At 40.2% G+C, this 14,302-nt stretch overlaps 1 long non-coding RNA gene across 2 annotated transcripts; it reads left to right on the top strand.

The window, feature by feature from the left end:
• Positions 1–3,345: 3,345 nt before the first annotated feature.
• LOC124514494 (uncharacterized) lies at positions 3,346–9,580 on the top strand. Of its 2 annotated transcripts, XR_006962614.1 has the most exons (4): positions 3,346–3,730; positions 4,863–4,941; positions 5,260–5,339; positions 9,371–9,580. It is a non-coding gene; the product is annotated as an uncharacterized LOC124514494 (long non-coding RNA). The 2 variants fall into 2 exon arrangements; XR_006962619.1 differs by lacking the exon at positions 4,863–4,941.
• Positions 9,581–14,302: the final 4,722 nt, after the last annotated feature.

The following is a 14,302-nucleotide window of genomic DNA, read 5'->3' as shown; positions in this document are numbered from 1 at the left end:
ATACAAGTCTACAGATTTAAAAGCCCAAAGAATGCATTTACAGAAGTCATACCTACATACATCATAGTGTAACTGCAGAAAAAGAAAAAAAAATTTTTTTCAGCTGAAGAAAAAATATTCCCTTTAAACAACAGACTTCCCAGAAACAATGGAAGACAGAGTGGAATGAAAACATGAGTATAAAGACAGAAAATAGCTGTCAGCCCAGGCTTTTATACCCACTGAAAATATCTTTTAAGAGTGAGGACAAAATAAACACATTTCAGGGCTCCTGGGTGGCTCGGTCAGTTAAGTGTCCTACTTCAGCTCAGGTCATGATCTCACAGCTTGTGAATTCGAGCCCCACATCAGGCTCTGTGCTGACAGCTCAGAGCCTGGAGTCTGCTTCCTGTGTCTTCTCTCTGCATGCCCCCTCCTCTGCTCGTGCTCTGTCTCTTTTTTTTTTAAAAAAGAGTGAGGACAAAATAAACACATTTTAAGACAAAACTCGTTTCATTTTCCCCTGCTGACCATCACTAAAGGCAATTCTAAAGAACGCATTTTAATACAGAAAGAAAGTGATCCCAGATGAAGTTCTGAGATGCAAAAAGAAATGAAGAGCAAAGAGAGTAATAAGAGATATGTAGGCAAATGTAAATAAACATTTTATACAAAACAATAAAGATTTACAGTTGTTAAGATAGACTTACAACACCAGACAACAATAATATCTGTGAAGGGAGAGTAAAAAGAATTTATTGTATGAGGTAAGGTTTTGGTTAATTTCATACATATTGTAAAATCTAGGGGAATCATAAAATAGAATGTATATTTTTATACTAGTAAAGCAAAAATGAAATTTTAAAAATTAAAAGGAAAGTAAAAAAATGGGTAGGAGAAGGGAAAAAAGTAGATCTTAAGCCAAAATGTTAATATTTCCATTTAATTTAAATAACAAAGATTTTCAGACAATGTCTTGGTCTGTTCAGGCCACTGTAACAAAATGCTACAGACTGGGTAGCTTATCAACAACAGAAATGTATTTCTCACTGTTCTAGAAGCTGGAAGTCCAAGATCAGAGTGGTTGGAGATCAGCATGGTTGGGTGAGGGCTCTTTTGCAAATTTCAGATTTCTAATTGTACCCTCACATTGTGGAAAGGTCTGGGAAGTTCATTGGGAAGTGGCGGGGAGTGTCTAGTATAAGAGCACTAATGCATCAGGGCACCACTCTCATGACTTAATCACTTCACAAACATCCAACCTCCTAACACTCAGACACTGAGCATTAGGATTCCAAATGTGAATCTTGGGGGAATACAAACATTCACCCTATAGTAGACAGGACAAAAACATAAAACCCCATGCTATGCTGCATACAAGAGACTCACCTTAAATATGAGGACATAACATTTGAAAGTAAAAGAATGGGAGGAAGTTATTTGAAATAGTAACCAATAGAAACTGCTGTAGCTCTGCTAATATTAGATGAAATACATACTTTAAGGCACAAAATATTCCTGAAGATAAAAGGAATCATTACATTAAGACAAAAGGTGGGGTGCCTGGGTGGCTCAGTCAGTTGAGCGTTCGACTTTGGCTTAGGTCATGGTCTCATGATTTGTGAGCTTGAGCCCCATGTCAGGCTCTGTGCTGACAGCTCAGAACCTGGAGCCTGCTTCAGATTCTGTGTCTCTCTGCCCCTCCCCTGCTTGCACTCTGTCTCTGTCTGTTTTCAAAAATGAATAAATGTTAAAAAAAATTTTTTTTTAAAAAGACAAAAGTCCAGGGAAGAGAAAATGCTGGGAAGACATACAGTTGTAAGTTAGCATCTACCTAATACCATAGCTCAAGAGTTAGCAAATATATGCAGAACTGAAAGGAGAAATATAAAATCCATAATCATGATGAGAGATTTTTGATATCTCTCTCTCAGTAATTAATAGGACAAGAATGTTAAACATTAGTAAAGTTACAGATTTTAACACTATGATTTAACAAGAAATCTAATGGATATGTACATGGAACACTGCACCGATGTATTAAGTAAGGATACATATTTTTTTCCAAGCACACATTAAACTTTCAAAAATTGATCTACATGAGCTACATATAAATTTTATCTCAGTGAAGCTGGGGGAAAAAAAACTGACCATATGCTGGACCATAAAGTAAACCTCAACAAATTTTAAAGAACTGAAAACATACAGAATTTGTTCCCTTGAGTATAAATTAGAAATTAATAATAAAAAGATACTTAGGATGTCCCCATTATATTCAGAAATTTATAAATAATTTTTAATGTTTTATTTATTTTTGAGAGAGAGAGTATGAGCAGGGGAGGGACAGAGACAGAGGGGGGCAGAGGATCCAAGCAGGCACTGCACTGAGAGCAGTGAGCCCAATATGGGGGTTGAACTCAACGAGATGTGAGGTCATGACCTGAGCTGAAGTCAAATGCTCAACTGACTGAGCCACCCAGGTGCCCCTATAAATACTTTTGTTAATCATGGTTCCAAGGAAGAAAATACTTTGAACTGAATACTGCATATCAAGACCAGTGAGATGTTGCTTAAGTAGGGCTTAGAGAAACACTTATAGCCTAAAAAGATATTTAAGAAAATCAGAAAACCTAGTAATTAATCACATAAGCACCATCTCAAACAGAACAATAAGAATAAATCCCAAAAGTGTTAAAATAGGAAAGTAATAAAAGGTAGACATTTATGAAAGAGAAAAACAAATATACAATATATAGAGGATCAACAAAATCAAATGTGTGTGTTTGTGTATTTCGGAAAAGACTAACAATAAAACTGACAAACTTCTGGTGAGACTGATTAAGGAAAAAAGAAAAATAACCAAAGTCAGGAATAAAAAGGGGGGAATAAGGAGAACTACAAAATTTTCTCTGAATCTGCACTGACCCCCTGACTCCCTGATACTGAGAGAATAACCCACTCCCTCTAAATTCCTTGAGTCAACAATTATGAGAACAGAATGTTAACATAAGATGAGCCAAATCACAAAGAAACACAACTCACTTCTGAAAGATTGTGACACCTACATGACCAAAGCCCACCAAAATTGCTGTGGACATTTGCTTTTGTTTATTTCCCCTATAAAACCCCTCTCATTCCCATGTTTGGAGAAACAGTTCCTGTAAGAACTTTCCCTGTTGCAACCATTTGAATAAAGCACCCATTTCCTTTGTAGCTTGAAGTCTCAGAGAATTACTTTTTTTTTTTAATTTTTTTTTCTTAATGTTTATTTTTAGGAGAGAGAGGGAAAGCAGGGGAGGGGCAGAGACAGAGGGAGACACAGAATAAAGCAGGCTCCAGGCTCTAAGCTGTCAGCACAGAGACTGATGCAGGCCTGAACTCAGGAGCCTTCATTTGAGCTGTGAGATCATGACCTGGGCCAAAGCCAGCCACCTAACTGACTGAACCACCCAGGCGCCCCATGAAGTCTCAGAATTTCTAAAGTTTGATGTTATAAATGCTACCAGTATTAAAACAGTAAGATATTACAATTTCATTACAGTAAGTTATAAATATTAATGTGAAATGAAAAAATTGCAAAAAAAAATGTAACTTACCAAAACTTACTAAAGGTCTCACAACTTATACATGTGGGAAGTTTGGGAAAGACTATGGAGTGAGTTCAGTCTTCAGGGAACTCGAAGGAGGAGAAGCAAGAAGATAGAGGAGAGAGAAGCTGGGGGGAAGCAGGAAGGGGAAACCTTAATTAACAGTGAGTATGGAAAAGCCTTCCATAGACATGTACTCTCTGTTTCTATTAGTGAATTTGAAAGTGAAAGCTTGAAAAATAATTTCATCTGTATTTATGTATAGAGACTCTAGGGGTGAAATGGTACTGAGTACCACAGTCATGCAATGCAAGGGAACTTTTCGTTCATGGGATTCAAAAAGGAGAGAGGGTCAACTGAGGACCAGTTAGATGAGGACAGACAGTGGGGACCTGAAGTCTGCATCAGGACTTTGAGAAATTGGGTACAATTGCTTCCAGGGGATTACTTGGGCTGGGAGGTTTCTCATGCTTTTTCTCCAGCCTCAGCTGAGTGCTTCAGGATGGAGACATGGAGAAGGAAATCACAAATTTTAACTCAATTCTTCTTTCTACTGAGTGTTCCCATTTAGCCCTGGGAGTTCTTCTCAGGTTGTGGATAGTATCAGTTATGCTCAGGAAGGAGTTTGTGTGAATCCCTTGTAGAGAGACTACAAAGTGTAGTGACCAAAACATGATCTTTCAACCATGAAGCCCAGATGCAAATAAGGATTCTTTCACTTACTCCCAGATGACTTTAGGCAAGTAATTAAGTCTTCTGTTTTATGTTATGTGTCCTCAGCTATCTCTTATTGGAATAATAATAGCAGCAACCTCCTAGATTGTAATGAGGCTTGGAGAAGTTAGTGTTATTAGAGCCCTCAGAAGTGTGCCTGGAATGAGAAGCTTTAGCATAAAGGTGTGTGAAGAAAGTCTCGCCATGTGGTGGCCCCTGGTCCCAGGACTCCAGCAACAGGATGCTCAGGTAGTGGAAGGCAGCCCATCTGAAAGCCAAGAAAATCTCCCTAGGACCAGCCCACACACAGATGCACCCTAAGATGAGATTCCAGAAAAATGATTGGATTTGGTTAGTCAGCAGTATCTTGCTTCTAAGCAAACAATCCATTGTTTCTAAGCAAGCATGCTTTGCTTTTTCAAGCTGGAAAAGGGGTCAGCAGAAGAAGCCTCCAGCTCTACTCCAGTGACTAAGAGTGTTGGGTAGGACAAAGGCTGCTTCACACTTGCTTCTCCAGCTTAGGCAGCCTGCCCACTCATCTATATGCATTTTGCTCCCCCCCACCTCCCTGTGTTTTCCTAGAAATAGATGGACTAGAGATTAATGCAGAAATGGTTGTTGGGAGCCAAGCCTCTACCATCGTAACCATGGATGTTTGGGGGTGAGTGTCCCTTAAGATCTCAAAGGCTAAGAGGAGGTCCTGGAGTTGACAGGGCAAAGCCCTGGAGGAGAGCAGGAGAAATTCCTCTGGTCTTGGATGCAAACCTTAGGGCCAGTATTCCAGTGAATGCAACAATTATAATTTATTTCTTTTCCTGTCTATAATTTTCCCATCTGTAAAATGAGGGGAAAGACCCAACTCATAAGGTTGCTTTAAGGATTCATGAAAAAGCATTTTGCATTTTGCAAATCTCTATAGAAACATTATTGTTAAATTGACTAATGATCTGTTTTTTAAATTCTGTCTTTTTTTTTTAAGTTAAAGGAAGGAGATAACAAAAACAAGAGCAAAAATTAATGAAACTGAGAACAACACAATAGAAAGGATCAAAAGTCAAGGTTAGTATTTTGGAAAGAATGCTAAAATTGACAAATCTCTGATGTAATAAAGGAGAAAGAACAGAAAGCACAAAGTCACAACAGATGCCATAGATTATTTAGAAATGTACTTTAAAAACTTTAAATGTACAAAGACTTCCTAGTTATAGTTTATGATTGCATATGGTCAGAAAACAGACTGTATGATTGTTGTCCTTTGAAATTTGTTGAGATTTGCTTATGGCCCAGCACATGTTTGATCTCAGTGAGGTTTCCACTGGCACTCGAAAAGAATGTGTTCTGGAGATGCTGGGTGCACTGATCTAGAAAGAGCCATTTGATCAAGTTTGTAATGTTCAGATCTTCTCAGCTCTTAATGGATTTTTATCTGCTTGTTCTATCAATTAATGAAGTAATTGTTGAGTTATCCATTTCTACTTATAGTTCTATGAATTTTACTTTATATATTTGAGGCCATGTTACCAGATGCATGCAAATATGGAATTGTCGGGGCACCTAGGTGGTTCAGTTGGTTAACTGTCTGACTTCAGCTCAGGTCATGATCTCACAGTTTGTGGGTTCAAGCCCCAGGTCCGTCTCTGCACTGACAGCTCAGAGCCTGGAGCCTGCTTCAGAGTCTAGGTCTCCCTCTCTGTCTAGGTCTCTTTCTCTCAAAAATAAAAATAAAACATTAAAACAATTTAAAAATATATAGAATTGTCATATCTTCCTGGTGAATTGAAATTTTATGAAGTAAGCCTCTATCTGTAGTATGCCTTTTGCTTAAAGATCGGGTTAGAATTCTGTTAGGATTCTACTACAATTAGCCTATTATTCAGGCTTTCCTTCTATTGGTTTGGAAGTTATACACTTTTTCTCTTCTTTTAATGGCCAAGGAATTAGAAGATCCATTCTTCATTTACAAAAACCTAATTCTAATTGGAATTTTATCTTCATACTAGACAATGAAAGGATCTTAGAATACTGTAACCTCATTTATGTCTCATTTTATATGCTATTGTTTTTGTGAATTTAATTATGTACACATAAAGTATACAGATATGTGTTGAAATACATTATTATTGTTCTCTATACCAAATAGTTATTGAGATTTATCCACATATTTACTATTTTTTTCTCTGCCTCTTCAATTTCCCATGTGGGGTTATTTTCCTTCTGTCTCAAAAAATATACTGTATGACATTCTGTCCTGTTAATGGTAACTAACACCTTCCAATTTTTGTTTGCCTAAACATAGCTTTATTACACTTTCATTCTTAAAAGATATTTTTTTCTAGGAATATAATTCTAAGTTGAGTGTCATATCCTTTTGTCACATTGGAGGCATCAAGCCACCAATTTCTGACTGCCACACTGGCTGGTGAGCAGTCAGCTGCTCATCCTCCTGTTTAATGCATTGTTAAATTTTTTTCTGTGTCTTTGATTTATTCCAGTTTTACTACGTTATGTTTGGATGTGGATTTTTCCCCTAGTAATGCTGCTTCAGATTCTTTGGGCTTTTAAATTTGTGGATTTGTATCTTCAGTTTTGGTAAATTCTCAGCTGTTTGTGTGCCCAAATGTTATCTCTAATCCCTTCGCTTTCTGTTTCCTTCTGTGACTCCAATAAAGGCATGTTAGACCTTATCACCATATCTCCTATGTCTATTAACCTGCCATTTCCATCCCTCTGTCCCCAACTCCCTGCCCAGGCTTCATTCTGGATATAACTTATATTTTAGTTCACTAAGTCTCTCGTTAGCTGTGTAATCTGCCATTAAATAGATAGTCTGTTTTTCAGTTTGAGACTTTCCATTTTTCTTTTTTATAGTATGCCAAGTTCTCAAATTTGTCTTTACTTTCCTTGAACATTATTTTATTTATTAATTTTTAAATACTTATTTATCTTTGAGAGAGGGAGGGAGGGAGAGGGAGGGATAGAGAGAGAGAGAGGGAGGGATAGAGAGAGAGAGAGAGAGAGGGAGAGAGAAAGAGTGTGTGAGGGAGGGGCAGAGAGAGAAGGAGACAGAGGATCCAAAGGAGGCACTGCACTGACAGCAGTGAACCCAATGTGGGGTTCAAATCCACGAATCATGAGATCATGACCCAAGCTGAAGACAGATGCTTAGCTGACTGGGCCATCTAGGCACCCCTCCTTGAACATTATTTTAAAAGCTGTATCTGATGACATTTGGCAGTGGCTTTCTCTGATGCTGATCTCTGACTGTGTCACAGATTCCCTGCGTTAGATTCCCTCTGTCCAAATACTTAGAGTGGTTTCTGTTTTCCTACTTGGAGCCTGACTGATACACTGCTGTCTGCCAGTCTCTCAACCCTGGGCCTTACAACTTCCTACACAATTGTTTTTCACAGCCTACAGCTCTCCTTAATATTGTATTAACTTTCAGCAAAAGGGAACTTGGTTCAGGAGCTGGGATTCTAAAGTAAATACAAATTGGAAAAAAAAGAATCCCTTTTCCAAGACTCCTAGCCTTAGTAAATAATTTTTTTTGTTTTTTTAATGTTTATTTATTTTTGAGAGAGAAAGAAAGACAGAGCACAAGCAGAGGAGGGGCAGAGAGAGAGGGAGACACGGAATCTGAAGCAGGCTCCAGGCTCCGAGCTGTCAGCACAGAGTCCAATGCGGGGCTCGAATTCACAAACTGTGAGATCATAACCTGAGCCTAAGTTGGATACTTAACTGACTGAGCAACCCAGGCACCCCAGTAAATAATTTTTTGATAACATATTTTTGGGGTGCACACTGCCATCCTCCCAATTTTATTTTAGTTGGCCTGTTAGCAAGCAAGTTCATCTTCTCCTTCCACAAAACAATATCTGAGATACAGATGTTAGCTATTTACTAATAGTTAAGTCATCTTGAAACCATTCCAATTACATATTTAAAATTGTTCATTCTGAAGTCACTTATGCCAAAAAAAGTTATTTCTTAGACCTTGTCCTCTGAAGATACAATTTAAACAAAACAAGCAAGACACTGCAATGAGCACAATTCTTGGAGCTCGTAGGTCCCAGCTTCTTTTTCAGGAGGATTTTTTCCTCTAAAAATAAAGATAAAATCATGTTACAATAGAAATACTATAATAGCAATACTACAACTAACATTTTCTTCTTCCTATGATCTTATCACCTCCTCCCCATAAAAAAAAAAGTTTTTTAGCCACTTTTATGGGAAGAGTTACATCACTTCCCAGTTCTTCTGTCACTACCCCCCACATCTAGAACTTTAGATGTTAGCTTGTTTCTCTTGTCTGGATATGTTGACCAGTGAGGGCCTTCCTCATCCACCAGCTCCTTAGCTGTCTCTGAGGTTAACTGGTTTGTCATGGCCTATGCACTCTCTAAGACTCTCTATGACTAACTGTGCCTCAGTGCCTAATCAGTCAGGAGCAAGGGATGGTGGACAAACACCATACTAACACTTCTGCATAGAACACAGCCTTGATGACTCAATGGGCCCATGCCACTTGCTGTAGGGCCTCCGCCTGGGGATCGCAGCTCACCTCTCCCACCTTCCTGACACTCTTTATTTTAGCCAGTTCCAAACTGCAGTATTTCAGGTGGGCTGCAGACTTGTGGAAAGGTGCCATAAACACATACCCATTATAGGGTTAGAATAAGTTCCTCATTTAGTTATCCAGCTTCAAAATTTTGTCAGAAGCAAGACAGCATCAAAAAGAAAAAAAGAAGCAAGATGGCATCTGGGCAGAGAAGAAACACATCACAGTGATGCTCACCTTAGTGCCCAGGGGCCCTAATGGGGTAAAATCTGACCATATCTGGAACATTTTTTTCTTGTCAGGACACAACCATTTTAAACTCAAGGTATAACAACATGTAACATCCTCATTTCAAACATCTGCAAAGTCCCTTTTGCCATGTAAGGCAATATATTCACAGGTTCTGAGGATTAGGTCATCTTCAGAGTCCAGTACTCTGCCTACCATAGTGAAGACCAGTAGCTGTCTACCAAACTCTGTTTTCCCTTCTATGGACACACAGCTAGACTACATTTTCTGTTCTTTTTGGCAGATGGGTGAGGCCACATGACTAAGGTCTTTCCAAAGGAATGCAAGCAGTATTGTGTGTTCCTTCCATACCAGGCTTGCAAGAACCTCCCTATGCATGCTCCTCCTGTTCTTTCTTCATTCTCAGGACTTTAGAGGATGTGTGGAGCCTGGATAATCACTGACCTGAAAACCCATTCTCGACTGTTAAATTCAATTAAATTTAAACTATTAAATTATGGAAACTACATCATAGAGCCATTGCATTTTGGGTCTACTTGTTATAGTAGTTGATCTGGTTTATTAGTCAAGCCTAACTAATACACCAACAAATGAGAATATTTGTTCATAGTCCCTTGACGCTCAATGTCCATATTGAATAAGACTTAACTATACTTTCCTAAGAAGACTGAGATCATCTGAAATATACAACCACAGTTTTTATCTCTCCCATTCAAGCATTTATTGAACAACAGGTACAGGGCAGGTACACTACTAATACCTGTGATGCCTGCTTCTTTTGTCTCTGTGGGCATACTTTCCTTTCTTTCTTGTTGCTTTTCTAAACCGGGTCTCCTTCTTCAATTGTACTGCCCTCACCACTTTTCTCCTCTCCAATGGCATCTTAACTTCTGCTTTCAAACACGCTGGCCTTGACCCCCAGTGTTGAGGTAGCCTTGCCTTCACTCTGCTGTGCCATCAAACAAACTACTTCTCTCTTCCTTTGCTTCTTTTCACTGTGAGACTTCATGAGAGTAGATAAACAACTGAGGCCTCACTTTGGGAGAAGTCCAGAGGTGGGAGGGAGCAGGGACTGACCTGGTCTGGGGGCTCAGGGAAAGACAAAAATGAAAAGGCAGTGTTGTAACTGAGGGCTGAGAGCTGAGGGCTGAGGCTGAGTAGGCATTACCCAGCAAAGGAGGAAGAAGAAAGTTACAAGCAGACACACTGCTAAGAAAGAAGCTGAACTTAAAAGGCACCAGCAAATACAAGTGGTGAGTGGGGTGGGTCAAGGTCGTGTGTGAAAGAGAAGGAAAGTGCTCTGGGGACAAGGTAAGAATTGGAGGTGGGGTATGGAGAAGAGTTGAGGAGTGAGGTGTACTAAGGAGGGGGCTAGAGCTCCAAAGACAGCCTGAGTTGTCGCCTCCGTAAAGCTCCTTGGGGTGCCAGGCCCCGCCCTCGGGGCCACGCCCAGCGGTCCCAGCTCAAACCCGCAACACAGCCAAAGCTATTGTCACTGTAAGAAGTGTGACCTGGAGCCTGCTCCCTGCTCAGCCGCTCTAGGAAGCTCGGGGACCCAGGTTGTGACTACAGGCCCATTCTAATTTGTAAAAACGTGAGGACAACCAAAATACAAAAGCCGTGAGGACAACCAAGAAGATGGGTAATGGCAACCAAGGCTCCTCTTATCCCAGCTTATGCCCGGAAAGATTTCCACCCCAGCGGGGGTGCTTTGGAGAAGGCAGGGATGTGTGGCCCTGTGAGCAGGGAAGCCCTGAATCTTATTCACTCTCCCTATTCTAAGGGCCATGCTGTTCTGGACCCGACCCCACAAAGATCCCCTGTATGGACGAGGCGTGGGCTGTCAGCGCTGCAGAAGAGCTTTGGCACTAACCACTCCGTCCAAGCCCTGCATTAAGAGACTGGAACAAACACTAGCATAGTTTCTAACAGTTCAAGGCCATGTGCTTGGGATGTCCACTCCAGCCCCCTGAAGTTCTTGCGTGGGAAAGCTTAAAGCTGCCAGAAGAATTTAGTTTCTTCCAGCCAACACTTGCAGATAAGGTCCCTGTCTCCCAGTCTCTGTAGGGGCCTTGCTTCCATAAACACCAGTTAGCAAATCCAGATGGCCTAATCCTGCTTGTGTATATCTCCATTTCCCTGATTCTGAGCACCACCCCCACCACATGCCCCCCAGTGACTGCACTCAAAGCAAGATGGGATTTTCAATCTTGGGATTCTTATTTTCTCCTGAGATTGAGAACTGTTTAGTGCTGAGTGTGGAAGAGGGATCAGGTGGGAAAGCAAATGAGCCTCCTGTGTGAGGAGGTGCAGGCTGGCTCTTTATATAGTTCCCCACCTCCCTTGCCTCAGGGTCTGCTTGTCAGAATGGTGGCAGCCAGGGAGTGGAAGAACAGCTCCAAGGTGTAACAAGGTCCTCTGGCTAAAGTTATTTCACTGATGTGAGCTTCTCTTTCTACCATGGCACACTAATCTGTAAACTGGTCTTCAAACTTTTTTGTGGGTAGAAATCCATTTTTCAGATAGAAATTTAGATAGTACTCCCAAATAGATGGAAGTAGAGGTTTTCTAGTAGAGTGGGGAATTGGGGGTTTGCCCACTGGGTCTAACAGATTCTTCTGAGAGAGTTGAATCACCTCCAAAGAACCAGGTACAGCAAAGACTACTAAGTACTCCAAGGCACCCAGTGTCTCCTTGTTCCATTTAGTAATCAGACCCCACCCAGCAGAGTTTTGTCAGGGCATATGTCCAGCTTCCCTTCAAGTTTCTGGCCAATGGGATGTGAGCAGAAGTAAAAGGGCAGCTGTCAGGTGATTCCCTAAAAAGGAAGCTCTTAGTCCTCTGCTTACTTTGCCTCTTCCACCTGGCTGGGAACGGGGACAGGTGGAGTGACATCATGAACCCACAGGTAGATATCATGCAATGGTGATGTAAAGCCACCATCTCAGCCTCATTCATTACCCAGTATGACCTTGTGGAGCAGAGCAACTATTGCCCTGGACCACCCACCTACCCACCACTGTACTATCATCTGAAAGAGAAACAGAGGCCAGTCTTGTAAAGCCAGTGTGTTTGGGTCTTTTTTGAAAGTGACTCAGCCAGTTGCTTAACCAGGAGACCAAGGAGCTCAAAGGAGCTGTTTGATAACTTCTACATTACCTACTCGAAGCTCAACTTATGGAAGACCATTTCACTTTTGACACATGTTCCCATGTGGCTTTGGCCCACTTTGAAAACTTCCTCAACTCCACCCCAATAAGGAAATCTGTATGTTTGTTGAATGAGAGGATCAGAAGAGTTGGTTCATCCAATCAGTCATAAATGTAAATGCTAATTTCTAAAATGGTGTAAGAACACAAAGGAAATTAGAAGCAAATCTGATTTCTATTTCCTTTTCTCCTTAAATCATTTCCTGCCAACTCCTACCTTTTATTTATTTTTACAATTCTTCCTGACTCCTCTTTCCCTTTGAATTTTCTCTGACATGCCTAAATAAGTTGTTCAAACATGTGACATTACATGGGTTGTCAGTGATGGGTCATGGAAAAGTAGGACACAGCTGACTGTTGGCGACTTGAGTACCAGGAGATGGTGAAACCACATGAGAGCTATACACTGTGTTACACTGTGGCAAGGAGCTTCCTGTTGAGATACTGCTAAACCTCACAGGGAAAATGAAAAAGGTCAAGGGTCACCTACAAATAAAAAAGCAACTGTAAGAAGAAATGTAAAGTGTTTAGTAGACTTTTTGTTCAAACTGAAATCTTAATAATTGCCCTCATTTATGAGTCAGCAATAGGTCTAGGTGTCTCACATACATGATATCTAATATTTACAGATTTATTCAAGGTAAACATTCTTATTCACATTTTATAAATGAAACTGGAATTCAGAGTAAAATTAGGTATTTGAACCCAGCTTTGACCCCCATATCACCATGCCTTCCACTTTTGACAAGAAATATAAAGTATTAAAAACTGGCCTTGGAGCATGTAATTAGTTTTATGCATTAATTTAGCTGACCATGGTGCCTAGATATGTGGTCAAACATCATTCTGGATGTTTCTTTGAGGGTGTTTTCAGAGGAAAGGTTAACATTTAAATTGATGGACTAAAGCAGATTGCCCTCCATAATGTGGGTGGGCCTCATCCAATCAATTGAAGGCATGCATAGACCAGGCAGATTGACCTCCCCTGAGCCAAGAGGAATTCTGCCAGCATTGGACATTCAGACTCGAACTGTAGCAACAGTGCTGTTCCCTGGGTCTCTAGCCTACAGGCCTACCCTGCAGATCTTGGACATGCCAGCCTCTATAATTGCATAAGCCACTTTCTTAAAATAAATCATTCTCTCTCATATATATATATATATATATATATATATATATATATCATATATATCATATATATCATATATATATATATATATATCATGTATATCATATATATATGTATCATATATATATATATCATATATATCTTTCTATCTATATCTATATCATCTATATATTTATCTATATATCTATCTATATCTATCTGTGTCTCTTAAGAACCCCATCTAATGGGGTGACTGGCTGACTCAGTCAGTTAAGTGTCTAACTTTCGCTCAGGTCATGATCTCACAGTTCTGACAGTTTGAGCCCCACATGGGGTTTTCTGCTTTCAGCATGGAGTGCACTTTGGATTCTCTGTCTCCTCTCTCTGCTCTTCCTCTGCTCACATGCATGCTCTCTTTCTGTCAAAAATTAATAAACATTTTTTAATTAAAAAAAACCCATCTAATACAGAGGGAGAGAGGATTATAAAATAGAGGGAAGAAAACAGTGTTCCCAGAGATGAATGGTGGTATATTACAAACCAAAATAACCAGAGAGAAAGTGAAGTCAATTCACTGTTATAGGCTATTCTGAACTGCTTTCTTGCAGCTTCAGTGGTTTCTCTGGGAACGGCATAGCCACGTATACCAAGGGGTAAGGGAGTCAATCTAAAGATGCTGAGGCCACATTAGTGCCCTCTCCCAGCTTGTAATGATGCATCTGTGGCAGAATTTCTCTTCCTGGACTTATAGGAGGACTACTTTTCCCAGTCTCCTTTACAGTTAGGGGTGATGATGTGACTGAGCTCTAGTCAATGAAATGTGGGTGGTGTGATGTAAACTACTTCCTGGCTTGGCCCACAAAAATTTCTGTAATCCTCCAACTCTCTTGTCTACTGT

The sequence above is a fragment of the Lynx rufus genome, unplaced genomic scaffold (assembly GCF_022079265.1).
Source record: "Lynx rufus isolate CCGP_SWC_20201006 ecotype Redwood Valley unplaced genomic scaffold, mLynRuf1.p SCAF_1, whole genome shotgun sequence".
Lineage (NCBI taxonomy): Eukaryota > Metazoa > Chordata > Mammalia > Carnivora > Felidae > Lynx > Lynx rufus.
Note: the sequence above shows the minus strand (reverse complement) of the source record. Positions and strands in the feature narration are given on the sequence as shown.